The following is a 17,432-nucleotide window of genomic DNA, read 5'->3' as shown; positions in this document are numbered from 1 at the left end:
AGGTGAAGGTATGGTGTGGGATCTAAAGGAGGATTGCAATATAACCATAGTATGGAAGCAGAGGTCAGAAAATTCTTGGGTTCTCCTTGCTTTCTCCTTTTTTTTTTTTTTTTTTTTTTCTTTAATCCTATACTCTATCCTATAAAATTCTACCACTCATATTTAGAGTTGGTCTTTTCGTCTTAATTATCCTGTTCTAGATAAAGGTTCATAGACATGCCTAGATATTCGTTTCCATGGTTATTCTAAATCCCATCAATTGAACAATCGAGATTAGCTCTCATAAGCATCATATCTTAATGTATGACTAATTATATAACTAAACCTCAATTTTGATGCCATGGAAATAAATCAAAAAAGGAATATAGGCAGATTTATGCAGTTCCTCCATCATTTTCATTTTTAATGATAAACATATTTATCTATCAAGTTTCAAAAATAAAGAAAAAATGAGAATTGATATGTCATCATGATGTACAAAAACAGATCTTGATAATGTGTTGCTATAATTCTCTAGGGAAAACACAGGAATAAGGCTGGAAAAGGAAGAAGGAACTTGGCTCTCTGTCTCTTAGAGGATTCTAGTGATTATACTGCTTGAGTAAATCTGTGCTTCTCTTTTAACTTTAAAGTTCATTACATAGTCCCCAAACAAGATTTATTGGGTTGTAATCATAAAGATCATGTATAGTACTAGTATAGTCAAGTTATAGAAACCATATGGGACGCCTGAAAGAAAACACATTGTGTTTCCATCATTTTTACTAAATTGAATTGTATATGACAATTGATTTTGATTTTTCATGCCACATTTCCTCATCCCACATATGATTTCAACCTGCAACTTCAGAGAACCATTTTTTTGTAAGCTCAGACTCATCTTCTCCTGGCAGGTTCTAACCTCAAGAACTTGATTTATTGCCTTTCAAATTCTATCACAGGATATTCTCCAATTACAAGGAAATAAAAATATTTATTCTCTGTGCTAAAAAATGTGAGGCTACTGTGGCCAAATGTAATCTTTAACAGACCAATGATAAAATCCAATTAATGCCTTATTTTGCCTATCAATCAAGTGAATATTTTTTTGTGGACGCTGTGTATTGATTAGGAGGTCTGAACACAATTGACTGCCTAATATCCAAAATATTAATAAAAAATTTACATCTTATTTTAGTATATTGATTTTTCTCCTTCTTTGCTTTGTTCCTTCAGTTCATTTACTTGTTTTTCTGGAAGGAGTTTCCTAATAAACCATTTACAGTTTTTGGTCTTCGGCTTTGGCTCTATGCTCCAGAAAACCTAGGCCATGTAGTATGGTCAAGACATTCTTTTTTACTCATTGTTGTTTCCTCTTCTCAAAAACAAATGAAAACAATATCCTAAAGACTCCTCCCAGTAATGTACATGCCTCTGGGGCAAATTCCTGACTGTTGGACTGTCCATGGAGGTAATACAAGCTATGGAAACATAAACAAGATGACTTTCAAAGTTAAGCACCTTTGTCATTCTTGTAGCAACTTTCTTATGGTTTTTCTGGCTTTAGCTCTAAGGACATGTTATAAAAATGTACTTTCTCTCCTTGCAACTTCTTTACACAAAATAGAACGTCGGCTTCTTGTATAGGGCCATTTGCTGAGAAAGTTTAGCATTGGTTGTGAATAAATAAAGCCTAATATTTGAACAGAAAATGTGTGAAGCCTAACTTTATACTAGGGAAATGATTTGAGAATATGTCCTAGAATTATATCATCTATTTCATTATGTAGTCTTTTTTTAACATGAGACCTTTTTTTCCCCCACATATACTGATAAAGAAGGTTTCTCTAAAATAAAACATTCTGATCTAATTTTGTTTTACTATCATTCTACTATCTGTGTTTGATCTCATATCAAGAATTTTTAGGAAGATATTCAAATTCAATGCATATAACTATTCATTTCCTATTTATGTTTTATTTTTTATTATTGTTGCTTTTGTCTCCATCACATTAAAACTCATCAATTTCATGGAAAAATTCCTTGATATTAAAGCTGGGGAACATTATCCAGTCTTAATTTTACTTTTTCTCACCAGTATCCTTCATATCCAGGTCTTCTTTTAATTAAAAATAATGGCATACCTACTTTGTTACTTGCCAACACTAGATGTTGTTAGAGATATTATGTGCTCTGGGCATAAGACTGAAAAATTACCTGGAGCTGAGCTGGAAGCTTCCTCCATCCTGGATAAAATTTAGTACTAGAATATAATATGTGGCCTGCTGAAGGAAAATTATTAATAACAGTATAATTCAACTGTAGACACTAACAAGGCAAGGTGTGATGACTGGTACAATGGTAGCAAGTCTGTTGTGTGAATAAGTCACCACTTTTGATTGAATTTGAGTTCTGTTGAACAAAAAAAAAATTTACTTCTAGTACTATAGATCTAGTCAATGTCCATGGCTTGTGGAGGTCATACAAAAATCCTACTGGGTGAGTTATTGTTGTTTTGCTAAATTAAATTTGTGTGACTATCAAATTACCTTCTAAATTACACTGTTCATATTTATAGATTGTTACTGTCCTCTACTTCCATCACAGGAACTTCTTTATGCAGTGGAAACTAATAACAGCAATAACTAAAATCTAATAAAGTGTTGGGAGTTTATAATAGTCAAGTTCTTAGTCGGACATCTATATGATCCCTGTAAGCCTCAGGGAACAGAGCAGAAGAGGGTGTGCAAAGGATGTAAAACATGAGCCATTGTACTCATGAGCTCACAGCAACTGTGCATACCTACACAATATGTTGACAACATTAGACTCCTCAACATCTACCCATAAAGGATGGGGCTGGGTTGGGGGGGGGCTTCATGTCTACCTAAAATATATTTGCACTTCAGAATTAGTAAAATATAAACTTATGATTTTATAAGGATGTTTAAAATATTTGTAAAGTTTTACATATTAGTGAAATGTGTACTTACATGAGTTTATATGAATCATTGTTTTTACTTGCCTCAATTTTCATATAACACATAGAAGTCTGTATATACACATCTGTAGTTTAAATACAGGTAAGCCACTTGGGTTAATGCTTCTCACAAAAGCCAGAACCTATATAATAATGATACCAACATCAAAAATGAGAAACTTTTTTCAAGCTATTAGGTATTCAAGAAAGTCCAAACCAGTATTAACTATAGCTTTGGCCCTTTTTTTTTCTTTGTTTTTTGTTTTGTTTTTTTTTTGTTTTGTTTTGTTTTTTGTCCTAAAAATAAAGATATGTAACTACTGCTAAAGAAACCATATACTTCAGACACAAGACTCAAAAGACTTGAGCTGGATCTGACCTGAATGCCTCTTCAGAGACTAGATTTCATAGTAGCAGGAAGTATTATGTTAGCTGCCAAAGGAAAGAAATAACTAGCAGTTCTACCTAGCTATGAATCCTAGGAACCACAGCAACCAGCATGGCAAAACATTACTGAAAGTACAATCAATAGTGGCTCTTATATCTTAGCTGTACCCCAAAATGTCAGATCTAGACCTTTGCAATAAGAGGAAAGTTATGCCCAGAACTAGAAACCTGTGCAACCCCCTGGAGTTACTAAGGTTATAAATCTTAAAAAAGATACTACTACTAGCACTTATTAGACTAGCATCATCCCTAATTTTGTTCATAAACTTCCCTTTGCCAATAGGGAAATATAGCTTTCACTCCCCATCAAAGCAGTTTCTCTTTCTTGCAAAACCATAACCCTTCATAATGCAGAGATCAGTGGATCATCAAGATCCTAGTCCCAGAGGATATATGTACAGTACAGGCTAAGAACACGTAGAAGAAACTGAAAATGATTGTAAGAGCTAGTGGACCACATCTGCTATGGGATTGTTTCTCATTCTTATAAAATTATAGGAAAGCTGCCTCCGTAATACTTCCACAATCTGATTCTGTAAATGAGACCTGAACAGGGACAACACATCAGACATGAGAAAATGGAAATTCAAAAATATCTGAGGCCAAACCCTAGACAAAAACTTTAGGCAATTAAGAGATGCTGAGAGTGGAAGAATTAGTATCACCCACAGAGAATCCCCCTTCCCCAATTCAATACCAAGTCAGTCCTGAAACCATGTGCATATAGACAAAACTGAAGGGAATCAGAAGTGTGTGTGTGTGTGTGTGTGTGTTTATATGTGTGTGTGTGTGTGTGTGTGTGTGTGAGAGAGAGAGAGAGAGAGAAAGAGAGAGAGAGAGAGAGAGAGAGAGAGAGAGAGAGAGAGAGAGAGAGAGAGAGAATGTGTGTGCATGTACATGTGTGCTTGTCTGCACAGGTAACATTAATTAACAAGAGTAGGACAGAAATTTCAAAGGAAGCAACTGAAGAGGTAATGGGAGGACTTGAAGGAAGGAAAGGAAATAGATGGAAATAATGTAATTATGTTTTAATTTTAAAATGTGGATTAATGAATGTGTGACACCATGAATGACAATGCTTATTCTACTCATATGTATATATATACATATATATATGCAAACATCAATGTAATCATATGTGTATATACATATATAAAGCTATTTATTTTTCTTTTTTATTAGATACTCTATGTATTTACATTTCAAATGTTTCCCCCAGCTCCCATGCTACTTATTTTTCTTACCAATCTTTAGCAACACCATGTTTAAATTATTCTACAGATTCATATTCAAAAATAGACAAGGAACTCATATACTTCAATTGTGATGAGTAAAAGGACCACCTAAAGAAAAACAAAGAATTGGATGTATTTTAAATAATATATAAAAATGACAAGCAGTTATATAAAAAGTACTCAAAATGTCTCTCCATGAAATGCTTATCAACACCACAAGTGCAGTCTATATTTGTTAAGATAACTTTTTTAACAAGACAAGAGGTAAAAATATTATGAGCAAAATATAGCTCAAAGATACACTATTGGTGTGAGACTTATGTTGGTACGGTCATTATGAAATACAGTCTAAAGGTAACTCAGAAAACATTTTTTAAGAGTACAACCATATGATCCAGCAAGCACACTACTACATGTATATCCAGAGGGAAATGAAATCTTGAACAGATGCCTGCTACATTTTTGTGTTATATTAACTGAAATACTCATGGTACAATGTAAAACTGTGTATTCATTAGGTGAATATATATTGTGTTTTATAATTATACAATGGAATATTAGCATGTGTTATTGTTTATAAAATTTCAATTAATTATTTAGGACCATCATAGAATGTTTTGAGCATAACCCTCTCCTGAGATTTCTTCTCTTGCCACTCTTCTTACACCTTCACTTCTTTCTATCAGACTTTGAGATTACTTCTTTATTTCTACTTTCCCCACCAAGTCCAGATTGTATTTTCCAGCTAGTCTTGGAATTTATGTCTGAACAAAGAACAACTACTCTACATTTTAAAATAAAGAACTCCTATCACTTGTGACAATATGGTTGGAACAAAAGGTAATTGATATAGTGCACACACACACACTCGCACACACAGATATACACACACACACACACACACACACACACACACACACACACACACTAGTCCATTATATCATTTATATTGAGGACTCTAATGTAATGACCCCATCAAAAACAGAAGATACTGATAACTGGAAATTCCTAGATGTTACTCAAAATGTAGAGACTTTTAGTTAAATGGAATGAACTATTTTCTTAACAGGAAGTGTATATCATGGCAACTATAATTAATACTTTTTCATCACATACCTAAAATATGTTTAAATGGTTCAGTTTCTTACCACAATAAAAAGAAACCTAAAGAAGTGATAGATGTACTGATTTCTGTAAACCATTTTATAACACTTTATACATGTATCATATAATTTTATTCCACAACTTAAATTTATCTCATGCTTTTAATTACATTTCAAGAATCTTGGAACTATAGCTCTCCCTGCTTGCCTGCAAATTCATGGCTTCTGTTATTTTTTGCTATTTATTGTTGCCTGCATATTTTTCAGTTCATATTATGCTAATTGTATGTACATTTATAGGGCTGACTGGCACTGGGAAACTAACTGGTGTTCCCTTTCCTGGGAAAAGGCACCTCTCCTGTTCCCAGCTTTCTTCAGTTGCCTAACAGTTTATTGTTTAAGGTTAAGAAATCGTGAGCTTTTTTTTTTAATTTTTTTTTTATTACCATTCATCTTGGTGCATTCACTGCTGTTATGCAGGTTGGTAAAATCTTATGAGTTTAGCTTCCGATGTTACTATGAGATAGTCTCACAGCATACTTCTTTATCATCTGCTTCTTACAGTCTTTCTGTCTGATCTTCCATATTGTTCTCCAAATTTTACATTAAGGAATGTTTTATAGATATTGTTATTGGGTGTAGAAGTATATCCACTTGTCTCTATGAGTCTGCATTTCATTTGTTAATGGTTTTTACATAGTGGTTTTCATCTGTAGTAAAAACAGATTTTATTGATGAGCAATGTAGACTATACTTATCTATGGGTATAAGGACAGTTTTATTTGTTTTGTTTTTTTTTTATAGATTACTGTTAAGGATTATGCTTATTTAGCAAACTAGTGTCTGTTGACACTTCCCCAATAACCATAACTTCATGACTTCATTAGCATGGTGTAGTTAGATAGGTTTCCAGTACCATACAAAGGCTCCTTGTAAGTGAGTCTTAAATGCAATTAGGGAGTTGTTGGTTGTCTCCAACAAATGCATGTTACTACTGTTAGGATTCTGTAAACCACACCCCTCAACTACCTAGCAACAGCTAGGTATACCCCACCCCTCAATTACCCAGCAGTGGCCAGGTATGCTCCGCCCCAGTGACCTGACACTATAAAAGAAGCTGATTGCCCCCTCCTTGCTCTCTTGGCCTCTCTTGCCCTTGTGCTCTTGGAGCCTTGCTCTCCCCTTTCCCTTCCCCCCTCTGTCCCACGTGCTCATGGCCAGCCTTTACTCCTCTACTTCTCTCTCTCTCTCTCTCTCTCTCTCTCTCTCTCTCTCTCTCTCTCTCTCTCTCTGCCTCTACCACCCCCTTAACTCTCCCAGGACCTGAATAAACTCTATTCTGTACTATACCATTGTGTGGCTGGTCACTCAGGGAAGGGATTCCCAACATGGGCCCCTCAGAGGCATCTCCCTTTCCCTCAGGCCTTGCCGCACCTCTATGGGCCATATGCCCCCGACTACCCCCACTCTCTTCATCCTTCCCCTAACAACTACTTCACCCAGAGTTATCATGCCCTGCTGGGTTTAGATATCGTTCATAGGTATCATATCTGAGTAGGACCACTGGTTGTCTTTCTCCTTTGAAAGCTTGCATGGTATCTTCCAGAACTGTGAAAGCTTTTTTTTTTTTTGGGGGGGGGGGGGAGAGAACATTCATCCAGATCAGGAGTCTCTGGGCCATGTTTCTGAAGTGCATAGTGTCTTCACAAAATAGGAACTTACCTTTCATATCTAAACAACATCATTAGAGTATAGAATGTACACATTTGTAAAGGTACCAAATACATTTTACAAAAATTAAGGTATAGGAGTATCTGGCTAGTTTGAGAAAAGTAAAGCTCTCTATTCTTTCTAACAATCTAAGAAGTTTTTGTTAGTTTAATTTTAATAAAATATATTCATTGGATCAAATCACACAGTTGGATCCATATAACATTCAAACAGTAAGTAAAAATTTGTTAGCTACATAATTTTTATTCTGCTCTGATACATCTAATACTGCATACAATCTATGTAATATGAATGCATTTAATTAAAATCCCTCAAGTAATTATTGATTCATATAGTAATATAATGAATTTCAGACTTAAGTTTCCTTATTGTGGAAAGCATTTTGGTGACACTGGTCAGTTGGTGGCAGAATATTTTTACATTCACCAACGACAATTAGAAGCTAGTCAAGGCAGAAATCAAGGCACTTTACTCAGGAAACTGGCCAGGATTAAGAATATTTACATTTGAAGCTCAAGGCAATACATTTACTTTAAAGCTCTGGGCAGAACAGTTACTATTGAAGCTCAAGAAAATACCCTTACTTTGAAGCTCCAGGAAGAACATTTACATTTGTAGCTCTTGGCTGGCTCAGCGGATGTAGGTGTGGCAGTCTCTTTGTCTCTTGGGATCCCCTCTAGCCTCTTGCCCAAGATCTTCCTTCCTAGGTTCCATAAGGTTATTTACAAGATCTTTGATTATTAACTTGCTTGTTCTCTGTTTAAGAACTGAAGTTATCTTTCTGCATATAAAGTGGTTTAAAAGCAAAGAAATCAAAGCAATTGTCTATTTAATGCTATTTTTTTTTATAAATTATTGTGCATTTAGTTTCAGTTTGGCTAGATCTTTTTATAGATACATGCTTTCCTCTTTCCTCGGGTAAGTATATCAATTCAGTGGTTAATTTCCAAGAGAGGCAATCTTTTGTAGATTAATGCAAGAATAAGGCAGAAATAAGAGAAATTCTATGTTAGATGATTCATGTAACTTCAAGAAAATGAGAAAAATTAGAAGGTGACACACCTAAAATTTAATGAACAAACCTATCATAAAATCTTCAAGAGAACTACAATGCAGCGGCAATTGGAGAGCAAAGGAATTGCATAATGATTTATATTTTATTAAATATGCTATAAAACCTAGTTTTTATACAGTTATGAAGTGGTATAATGTATACTGTGCAACCTGAGTTGCTCTAGCTCAGATATAACAAGTGCTCTAAGGAAGAACAGTGAAAAATCTAATAATATTGTTATAGAATATAATGCATTTTTGTTAATTGTAAGCAAATAGAAATCAAAATAACTGAGGATATGAAATAATATCAATAAAAAGTTTAAGAGTAAAACATTTGTGTCGACTTTCTTCAATATCCACTAATTCACCAACCTTACATCCATTAAATCTAAAATTTAAAACTATAAGGGAAATGATGTGCCTTCAGCATTATTTTGTAATGGGGACCTGAAAGATCTTCCCAAGTGAATTAGAATTTTCTTATGAGAGACCATTTGAGGGGAAGTCTTTCTTTTTCTGTCTAAAGACCTAAGAAGAAAATTGTCCTAATCTAGATTTTGGCCCTTTAATCTTAGACTCTCCAGTTTCCAGAGATGTTCAGAAAATAAATCTATGTTCCTTATAAATTTATTTACTCTTCTCAATGTTTCTATTATAGCAGCATGAAAAGATTTAGAACATGTTTGCCATATTTGTATCATTAGGTATCTTTTATGTATTTTTATTTTACTACATAAACGAATAAGCTAAAATGTACAAGCCTATTATAGATAAATTATAACAGACAAAAAATGAAGCAACTAGAAAAATCTTCAATAATTATTTCATTGACTGATTACTTAATAAGTATTAATATAGACACTAGTATTAATATAGACACTAAAGATGAAAAAGAAATAAATGAAAAGTATGGGCTCTAGGGCAGGAGAGATGGCTCAAAGAGCATAATATTACTTTTGTAGAGAACATAAATTAAGTTCCCAGCAACTATATCTGACTGGCAGGTTAAAACTGCTTGTGATTCCAACTGCAAATCATACTGACCTCTTCTGGCCTCCACAGGCACCTGCATTTACATGTAATGCCCCACCCACCCACCCACAGTAACACTTCCCTAAAACACATATACACATTAACTTTTTAATCCCCCTTTAAAAGTTTGGCTTTACAATTTGAGGATTATTTTACTATGAATGTATGAGTAAAAGAGTCTTAAAAACTGGCTAGTAGCCACAGAGCAAAGAATGCACTGATAAGCCAGAGGTCACTAATATAGGAAACAAAAAGAAACAACAAGAAAGTAGCTATCTCTCTCTCCCTTGCAGAGCAAAGATGAGAGGGAGGGAGGGAGGGAATGAGGGAGGGAGGGAGGGAGGGAGGGAGAGAAACAGACAGAGCAGAGCAGAGCAGAGCAGACACACACACACACACACACACACACACACACAGAGAGAGAGAGAGAGAGAGAGAGAGAGAGAGAGAGAGAGAGAGAGAGAGAGAGAGAGTTTATGTGCATGTTGGGAATAGGGGTTGTTAGTAAGATGCCACAGTTCACCTTCACGTATAGAGGTTAGAAGAAGTCAATTTTCAGGAGTCCATTCTCTCCTTCCACCATGTAGGTACCAGGGATGGACATCAAGTGGTAAGGCTTAGTGGCATGTACCTCCATAGTTTGATCTCTTTTACCATCTTGGATTTGAAATTTCTAAGAGTATATATTCCCTGCGGTAACTCAGTGTTATTTGACTATACAAACTAAAGTATTATTATTGCAATATAGATATGCTGTATAGATTCTAATATATTGATCGATTTCCCCTGTTTGTATAATGGTATTTTTATTAGTCATGCCTAACAAGGGTATCCTATTTTAAATATGAATTCTAAACACATAAATGCTCAGATGCCTTCTTTAAGGCATAATTTAATTTATTTGAAATTAGTTATGGTTCTATGTGTTTATCTTCTATTTTGGAAATATAAATATGTGATACTCTTGCTAAGAATGACTACTTCCTAAGGTAAATTTAATCCAAATAAATAAAATATAATAGTTATGGTCAATAAATTATACATGATTTCTTAAAAAAATAAAATTATATGAATTCATATATGAAAAAAGTAAAAAGTCTTTCCCAGGTTCCCCAGTGTCTTTTGATGAATCTCTGTTTCCTCCACCATCATATACCACAGGGAAGGCATGATTAGGTAGGAGGCATTGCTACATTCTCAGTCTGCTGTAGGTGACTGCTTTTTCAGAATCAGTTTTCATTACTGTGTTGGAACTTAAAATACTACTTTTTCATGATATTTTGCTTCCCTTTCAGCAATTTTTTTTCTATTCTTATAGCTTTCTTACTGAGATGAACTCAAGAAACATTATTTTAAGCTCAGTCCAAAAACGTACTTGTGTTTTAAAATGAGTTTTATTATACAGACCACTAATCCTAGCTACTTTGGAGACCATGGGAGCCAGATTTCACATTCTAACCAACTGTGCTCTAAAAGTAAAGTTTAACACAAGCCTGGAAACGTCAATGAGATTTTTTTTTAATTATGAAAAATCAGTAAAAAATACAAAGGCTAGAAGTGTAGCTCATTGGTTGAATATTTGCATAAGTTACAGGAAGGCTCAAATCAAATTTTAGTGTTAAAAATACAAAAATAAAAAACAAAAACAAAACCTGTTGCTGCATTGATAAATGGTTCTTCAGATATATTGATCAACTTAAACAGAATCTACATATTTTGAACGTTGGATTTTCCATCAACTCATTTAAATTTTATAAAATTTCTCAATAATTCTTTAGTGTCTAGGCCACATTTCTTATATTATGCACTAAGTGTTTTAAAGCTGATAGTTCCTGGTATGTACAGTACTTGTGCAGTATTTCATTCACTTCATTTCTATCTTTTTATTTGTAACACAGAGAAGGTATATTGTCTTTTACTTTTGAAAATCTAATATTTTTCATTTTGCTTTTTCAAGTCAAGCTTTCTCCATGCTACAAGCTGTCTTGTAGCATTCTCTGCAAATCATCTATCTGCCTTCTAAGTGCTGAGATTAAAGGCATGCACCAACACTGTCCACTTAATTTTATTTCTTCTTTCCCTTTCTTCCCTCCAAAACTGTTCCATGTACCCCTCCCTGCTCTCCTTCAAATTCATGGCCTCTATTTTTCACTAATTGTTATTGCATACATAAGCTTGAAAACACACCTAGTTTCTTTGAAACTATCAAGTGGACCAAAGTTCACAGAAAACAAATAACAAATCAACAAACATTCCTGTAATAAGAATCTACAGGGTTGGAAAATTGATTAGAATTCATGAATGTGGATAGTTAAAAGGTTGCAGATTTTAGAGACAAATTACCTTTGGCTAACTTCAGTTCCCTGAATCAATACTCATTGCCCAACTCTGTGTCAATCCTAGTATCATTTCAACTACTAAACAAGCCATTTTGGAATGTGTCAACTTAACAGTAAAGCATGGGGTAGAGACACAGCCAACTCTGGCTCTTATACAGACTGAGAAGTTGTTTTGTTTTGCTTTGTTTTCCAAGATTTGTTATTATGGTAAACTGGGATATTTGACTTTGCCACAGAAAATAATTTTAAAGCTTGTCAGTAGAAAGGAGAATTGCTGTTTATTAGGAAGAGATGTCAACATAAATTTGATCATGAGTAGGAAAGACAAGCACTTAGAGAAATGATAAAACACATCCAAATGTGAATGTGAGCTACTGAAGAGAGAGTCAGACTTAACTTTCTTTATATCAGCTACAATTGTAACTGCACTGGAACTTTGAGGGTCACAATCTATGCTATAAGACCAGTCCAGTAAATACCCATCCTCAATGAACCAATTAAAAGTGCCAAATTAATAGAAAACTCAGGTAAAGGAGATGTATTTAATGTCACATTGGAGAAAATGGGACAAAAGATCCAGGAACTTCTCTAGGGCTCTAAAGTGATATTAAGGTTTCAATAGAAGCCTAAGGGAATGCACATCTAAGCATTCCCAAACATTCTACATTCCTGATACATTCTTGACTCAAACTGGTACATTCTTTGTCTGAGCTTAAGTCTAATTCTGTATGGTATCTAACAAATTCTTAGAACTGTGTAAAATCTCTTTTAGGGAGATTGCCAGTCCCTGCATGAGAATTGCATTGCTATTGAAGTTACATCTAATCACAGGGTATGTTGGAGCTGCACTAGATAAGATTATAGCTGACAAGGTAAAACCATACTTTGCAAGGCTTTCACAAAATAGTACAGCTATACTTTTCCTGTAAACAACGTTTATAACCTTATTTATGAGTTTCCCAGAAATTTCTGGTTTGGTTACATTTAGGAAAGACATGTCTGGCAGAAATGAAGATATTCTAAAAATGTCTCTTAATCTATTCTACTATTGAACCATTAGACCACCCATGAAATAAGAATTTTTCCCAGATACCTCATGCTGGGAGAAGGAAAATGAGCTAGGCAAAGGGTAGGGGGTTGGGTTGTCTCCATACTCTCCATGAGAGAGATTTCACACAGTTCAAACAACTTGCCAAGATTGCCTTACAGGATGAGAGTGAAGTTCAAAACTAATGGGTAATGGTGGGTGTGACCACATTTACTTTGAACCTTTATCAGCTTACTGGAAATAGGTGGCTAGACCTGGCTTGGGACACAGTTGTGATTTTTAAGTTTGATAATAAAAGGCTGTACCTGAAGGTCTTATATGACCAGGCCTTAAGCATACTTCCTGTTTGAAAATATCTCTATAGAAAATGAATACCGGGGTTACTGAGGTGGCTCAAGGGGTTAAAGTCCTTGTCTAATGAGCTTGTTCTAAAGTACTTGTTCCTGAGATTGATCCTCAGTGTCCTAGAATGAAGTAAGAGAACAGGTTCCCAAAAGTTGTCTTCTTATCCCTACATACATGTACCCATACACTCAATTATAGTGAATAAAATTTTTTAAAAATCTAAATTATCTTTAAAAATAAAAGAAACAGCTTCTTTGTGTGCTTTATTCACAGAAAGTGGTAATTGAGCAGAAATGCTTGAGTCTGATTGGCAAAAAGAAAGAAGACTCCTTTCTTTCCTGTCTCTTCTCACTTTCCTTCATCTTGGTATCCTATATTACTTCTAGCAACCTAGAAAGCATTTAAAATGTTTTGGTTTCAAGTTTTCCTTTACTCTGTCAGTATCAACAGATAACATCACTTACTTAATTCATAGTTCTCAGTAGCCCAAGGAGTTCACTTAATTTATTAAGAATCTTGAGTTGGGAGAATGGAGAAATTTTGGCCCAAATATAAAAAAAAAAAAAAAAATTAAACTATCAAGACTAACCTGCATTAGGCAAGTTGGCATTTATTAGAGATGTCTTAAAATAAACTGAACATGAGAGCTCAGAGAAAAGATGTTCATAGAAACAAAAATATTTATAGTGTGGGGGCAGACTTCTTATGTCTTAGCATCAGACATATATACCATTCGTTGGTTATGTTTCAAAAGTGAAATACAAAATCCCTTTCTCCTTTTTCTTTCTCTTTCTGATAGATAAGATTATTGTGTGGCTGCAGTTTCCTTGGAAAGGACTAGAATCTGATGAACTAAAACCAGGAAACACTAGTGTTGCTCAGGGGGTTTTGAATATGTCTTATGCTGTGAGGTTTATGGTGAGGACTCCTAGAAAACATGAAACATTTACATATGACTAAGGATGAAAGTCTTAAGTAGTTTTAATCCCTGCTTCTCAGCTGCCTTCACACAGACTCCTCAATGAGGGCCTACTTTTTTTTTTTCATGTCTCTAGAGTGTTTTATCTTTCTATCCCACAAAAGAACCCTAAAAAGTGTATGTGACCACTTCCTTATTGGTATATGTTATTCATGGCAAACTGAATTTGTGTTACCAGGCTATAGTTATACACATTTGGCTCAAAATCATCTTTCCCTCTGACTTGAGAGCTATGTTTTGCACTGACATCAGGAACACTATGCAGCAGACTTAAGGAACAGATGTCTGGTAAGGGCATTAGTTAACATAGCCAGAAACATGCTGCCAGGATTGTCTTCCATACAGGTTTGCTTTCATCACCATCAGCTCTTTACTTCTGGTTTCATTTTTGCACTTTGATTATTATCTAAAGTGATTTCAAGACACTGTTTCTACTGTTTCTAAAGTTATTACAGTCTGAATATAATTTGTATTTTTCCCTCTTAATAATACTGAGTTTATACTCTATTTTCTTATGCCTAATGCTTAACATCATATATTCGAACAGTATACTTATATATCAGCACAATGATTTATCATGTTAACATGCAATTATTATATGATACCTCTTTGTTTCATTTCATGAGTCAGGAACAAACCCACATAGTTGAAGTCTCCCAAAATTTCTCCCATCACAGCACTGGATTTTTGTCAACTCGCACCAATTTTATGTTGACCTTTTTTTTCTATTCTTTTTGTGTTATTTTTTTATTTTTTAAAATTTGTTGGATATGTGTATAGATGTTTTGCCTGTATGTATGTCTATGTATTATATATGTTCCTGATGCTGGAGGAGGCCAGAAGAAGGCATCAGATCTCTTGGGACTGAATTTTCAAATGGTTCTGAAACACCATCTAATGACTGAATGTTGAACCTCGGTACTATGGAAGAACAGACTGTGCTCTTAAACATTGACTCATCTCTGACGACCAGACAGGAATTTTACTATTCCTCTTATGTACTATAGTTAAAATTCTGGTTTTTTATATTGTGTTATTTTGAGTTTGCATATAACATAATGGAATTTACTGTGCCAATTTCAAACATTTGTATTGTCAGTGGCAGCTAGAGTAGGATATGGAAATCAAGCCTCATGCTGTCTTTTGTATTAGGCTTAGGAATTGTTTAGATAACAGTATTTCAGGTAAAGCCATGATTCTTGACTTCAGCATAAGGGAAAAAAATCAAGATACATAAAATTAAAACTGAGAACTTATTATGAATTGACTTTGGGTCACTAAGCTGGCTCAGCAGGTAAGGGAGCATGTTACTAAGACTGCCAGTGCAAATTTGATCCCCAGGAACAATCTTGGGGATAAAGAAAGCAGTCTGCTGCAGTTGATTCTCTGATATCTACATGTCTGCATACTTGTGTGCACCCACACTTGTGCAAGCATATATATATACACACACACAAACACTAACTAATAAATTAAATTATTTTAAATCACATGAAAAGAAAATATTTTAAAACATTTTAAAATTGACACTAATACAGAGGTAATTATGGAATAGAAGTACATATTCTACTCTGCATATAAACTTTTTAAGTGAGAGTTGTAGTTAAGTGTCTTAGTAACCATGTATATTATTAAAGTGTTAATTATACTACTTTAACAATTTCTAGATACTTTTGGGAATTTTTTCTTTCCTTATAGTCACCCTCCTCTTTTTCTACCCTTGGTAAATAAAATCATATTTATTCCTGAGTTACATTAGCTGGGATTATAAGCTAATGAAGTAAAACCATAGATCACAAGGATGAAGAAATACTAAGTCACAAGATACTCAGATAGTACATTTGGGCGATAAACAAGATTTATAATATTGTTTTGAGAGTATCAGAAAGTTATATGCTTACAGTTAGAAAAGAAGTATGGTTAAACTCCAAGGTCATGTATGCTTTCAATTTAATCAAGCTTCATTGGAACTTAACATTCTTATTTGGAATAGCAGTACTCTTTTTTGCTCATTAATTTGTTTTTTTTTTTTTTCTTTATTGGATATTTTCATCACTTACATTTCAAATATTATACCCTTTCCTGGTTCCCTCCCTGGAATGTTCCTATCCCATCCCCTTCCCCAGACTCCTTGAGAGTGTTCCTCCACCCACTCCCTATCTCCATTTTCCCCACCCTGGCATTCCCCTACCCAGGAGTATTGAGCATTCACAGGGCCAAGGACCTTCCTCCTATTGAGGCCAGACAATGCTATCCTCTGCTACATATGCTGCTGGAACCATGGTTCTCTCCATGTGTGCTCTTTGGTTGATCGTTTAGTCTCTGGGTGCTCTGGGGGCACTGGTTGGTTGATATTGTTGTTCTTCCTATGGGGTTCCAAACCCCTTCAGTTCCTTCAGTCCTTTTTCTAACTCCTTAGTTGTGGACCCCATTCTCAGTCAAATGGTTGGCTGTGAGCATCTAACTCTCTATTTCTCAGGCTCTGACAGAGCCTTTCAGGAGACAACTATATCAGACTTCTGTCAGCATACACTTCTTGGCATCCACAATATTGTCAGGGTTTGCGGACTGTATATGGAATGGATCCCTAGGTGGGGCAGTCTCTGGATGGCCTTTCATTCAGTCTATGCTCCACACTTTGTCTCTATATTTCCTCCTGTGAATATTTTGTTCCCCCTTTTAGGAAAGACTGAAGTATCCACAATTTGGTCTTCCAACTTTTTGAGCTTTATGTGGTATGTGAATTATATCTTGGCTATTCTGAGCTTTTGGACTAATAGCCACTTATCAGTGTATGCATACCAGTAGGATGATGTCATCATACAACAGGGCTGGCCCAGCCTATCAATGGATGAAAAAGAAAGATAGGTAGGGAAAAGTCTTGGGATGAGGGACTAAGAGGAAGAACAAGGAGATTTCAAGAGATAATATAGCAGCAGATGTGGATGTATCTAGGCACATCTCTAGATGGATAAAGTTGTTATTATTATATATAAGGGATTCAACGGGTCAATTTGTCTTATCAGGTAGGCAGATATATATATATATATATATATATATATATATATATATATATATATATATATATATATATATATATATATCTTTGTAAGCTTATTGTGTAGAGGGATTGTGGATAGAGAATTTAATATATACTC

The sequence above is a fragment of the Micromys minutus genome (genome assembly GCF_963924665.1).
Source record: "Micromys minutus genome assembly, chromosome: X".
Taxonomy (NCBI): domain Eukaryota; kingdom Metazoa; phylum Chordata; class Mammalia; order Rodentia; family Muridae; genus Micromys; species Micromys minutus.
This window is presented reverse-complemented; position numbering follows the sequence as displayed.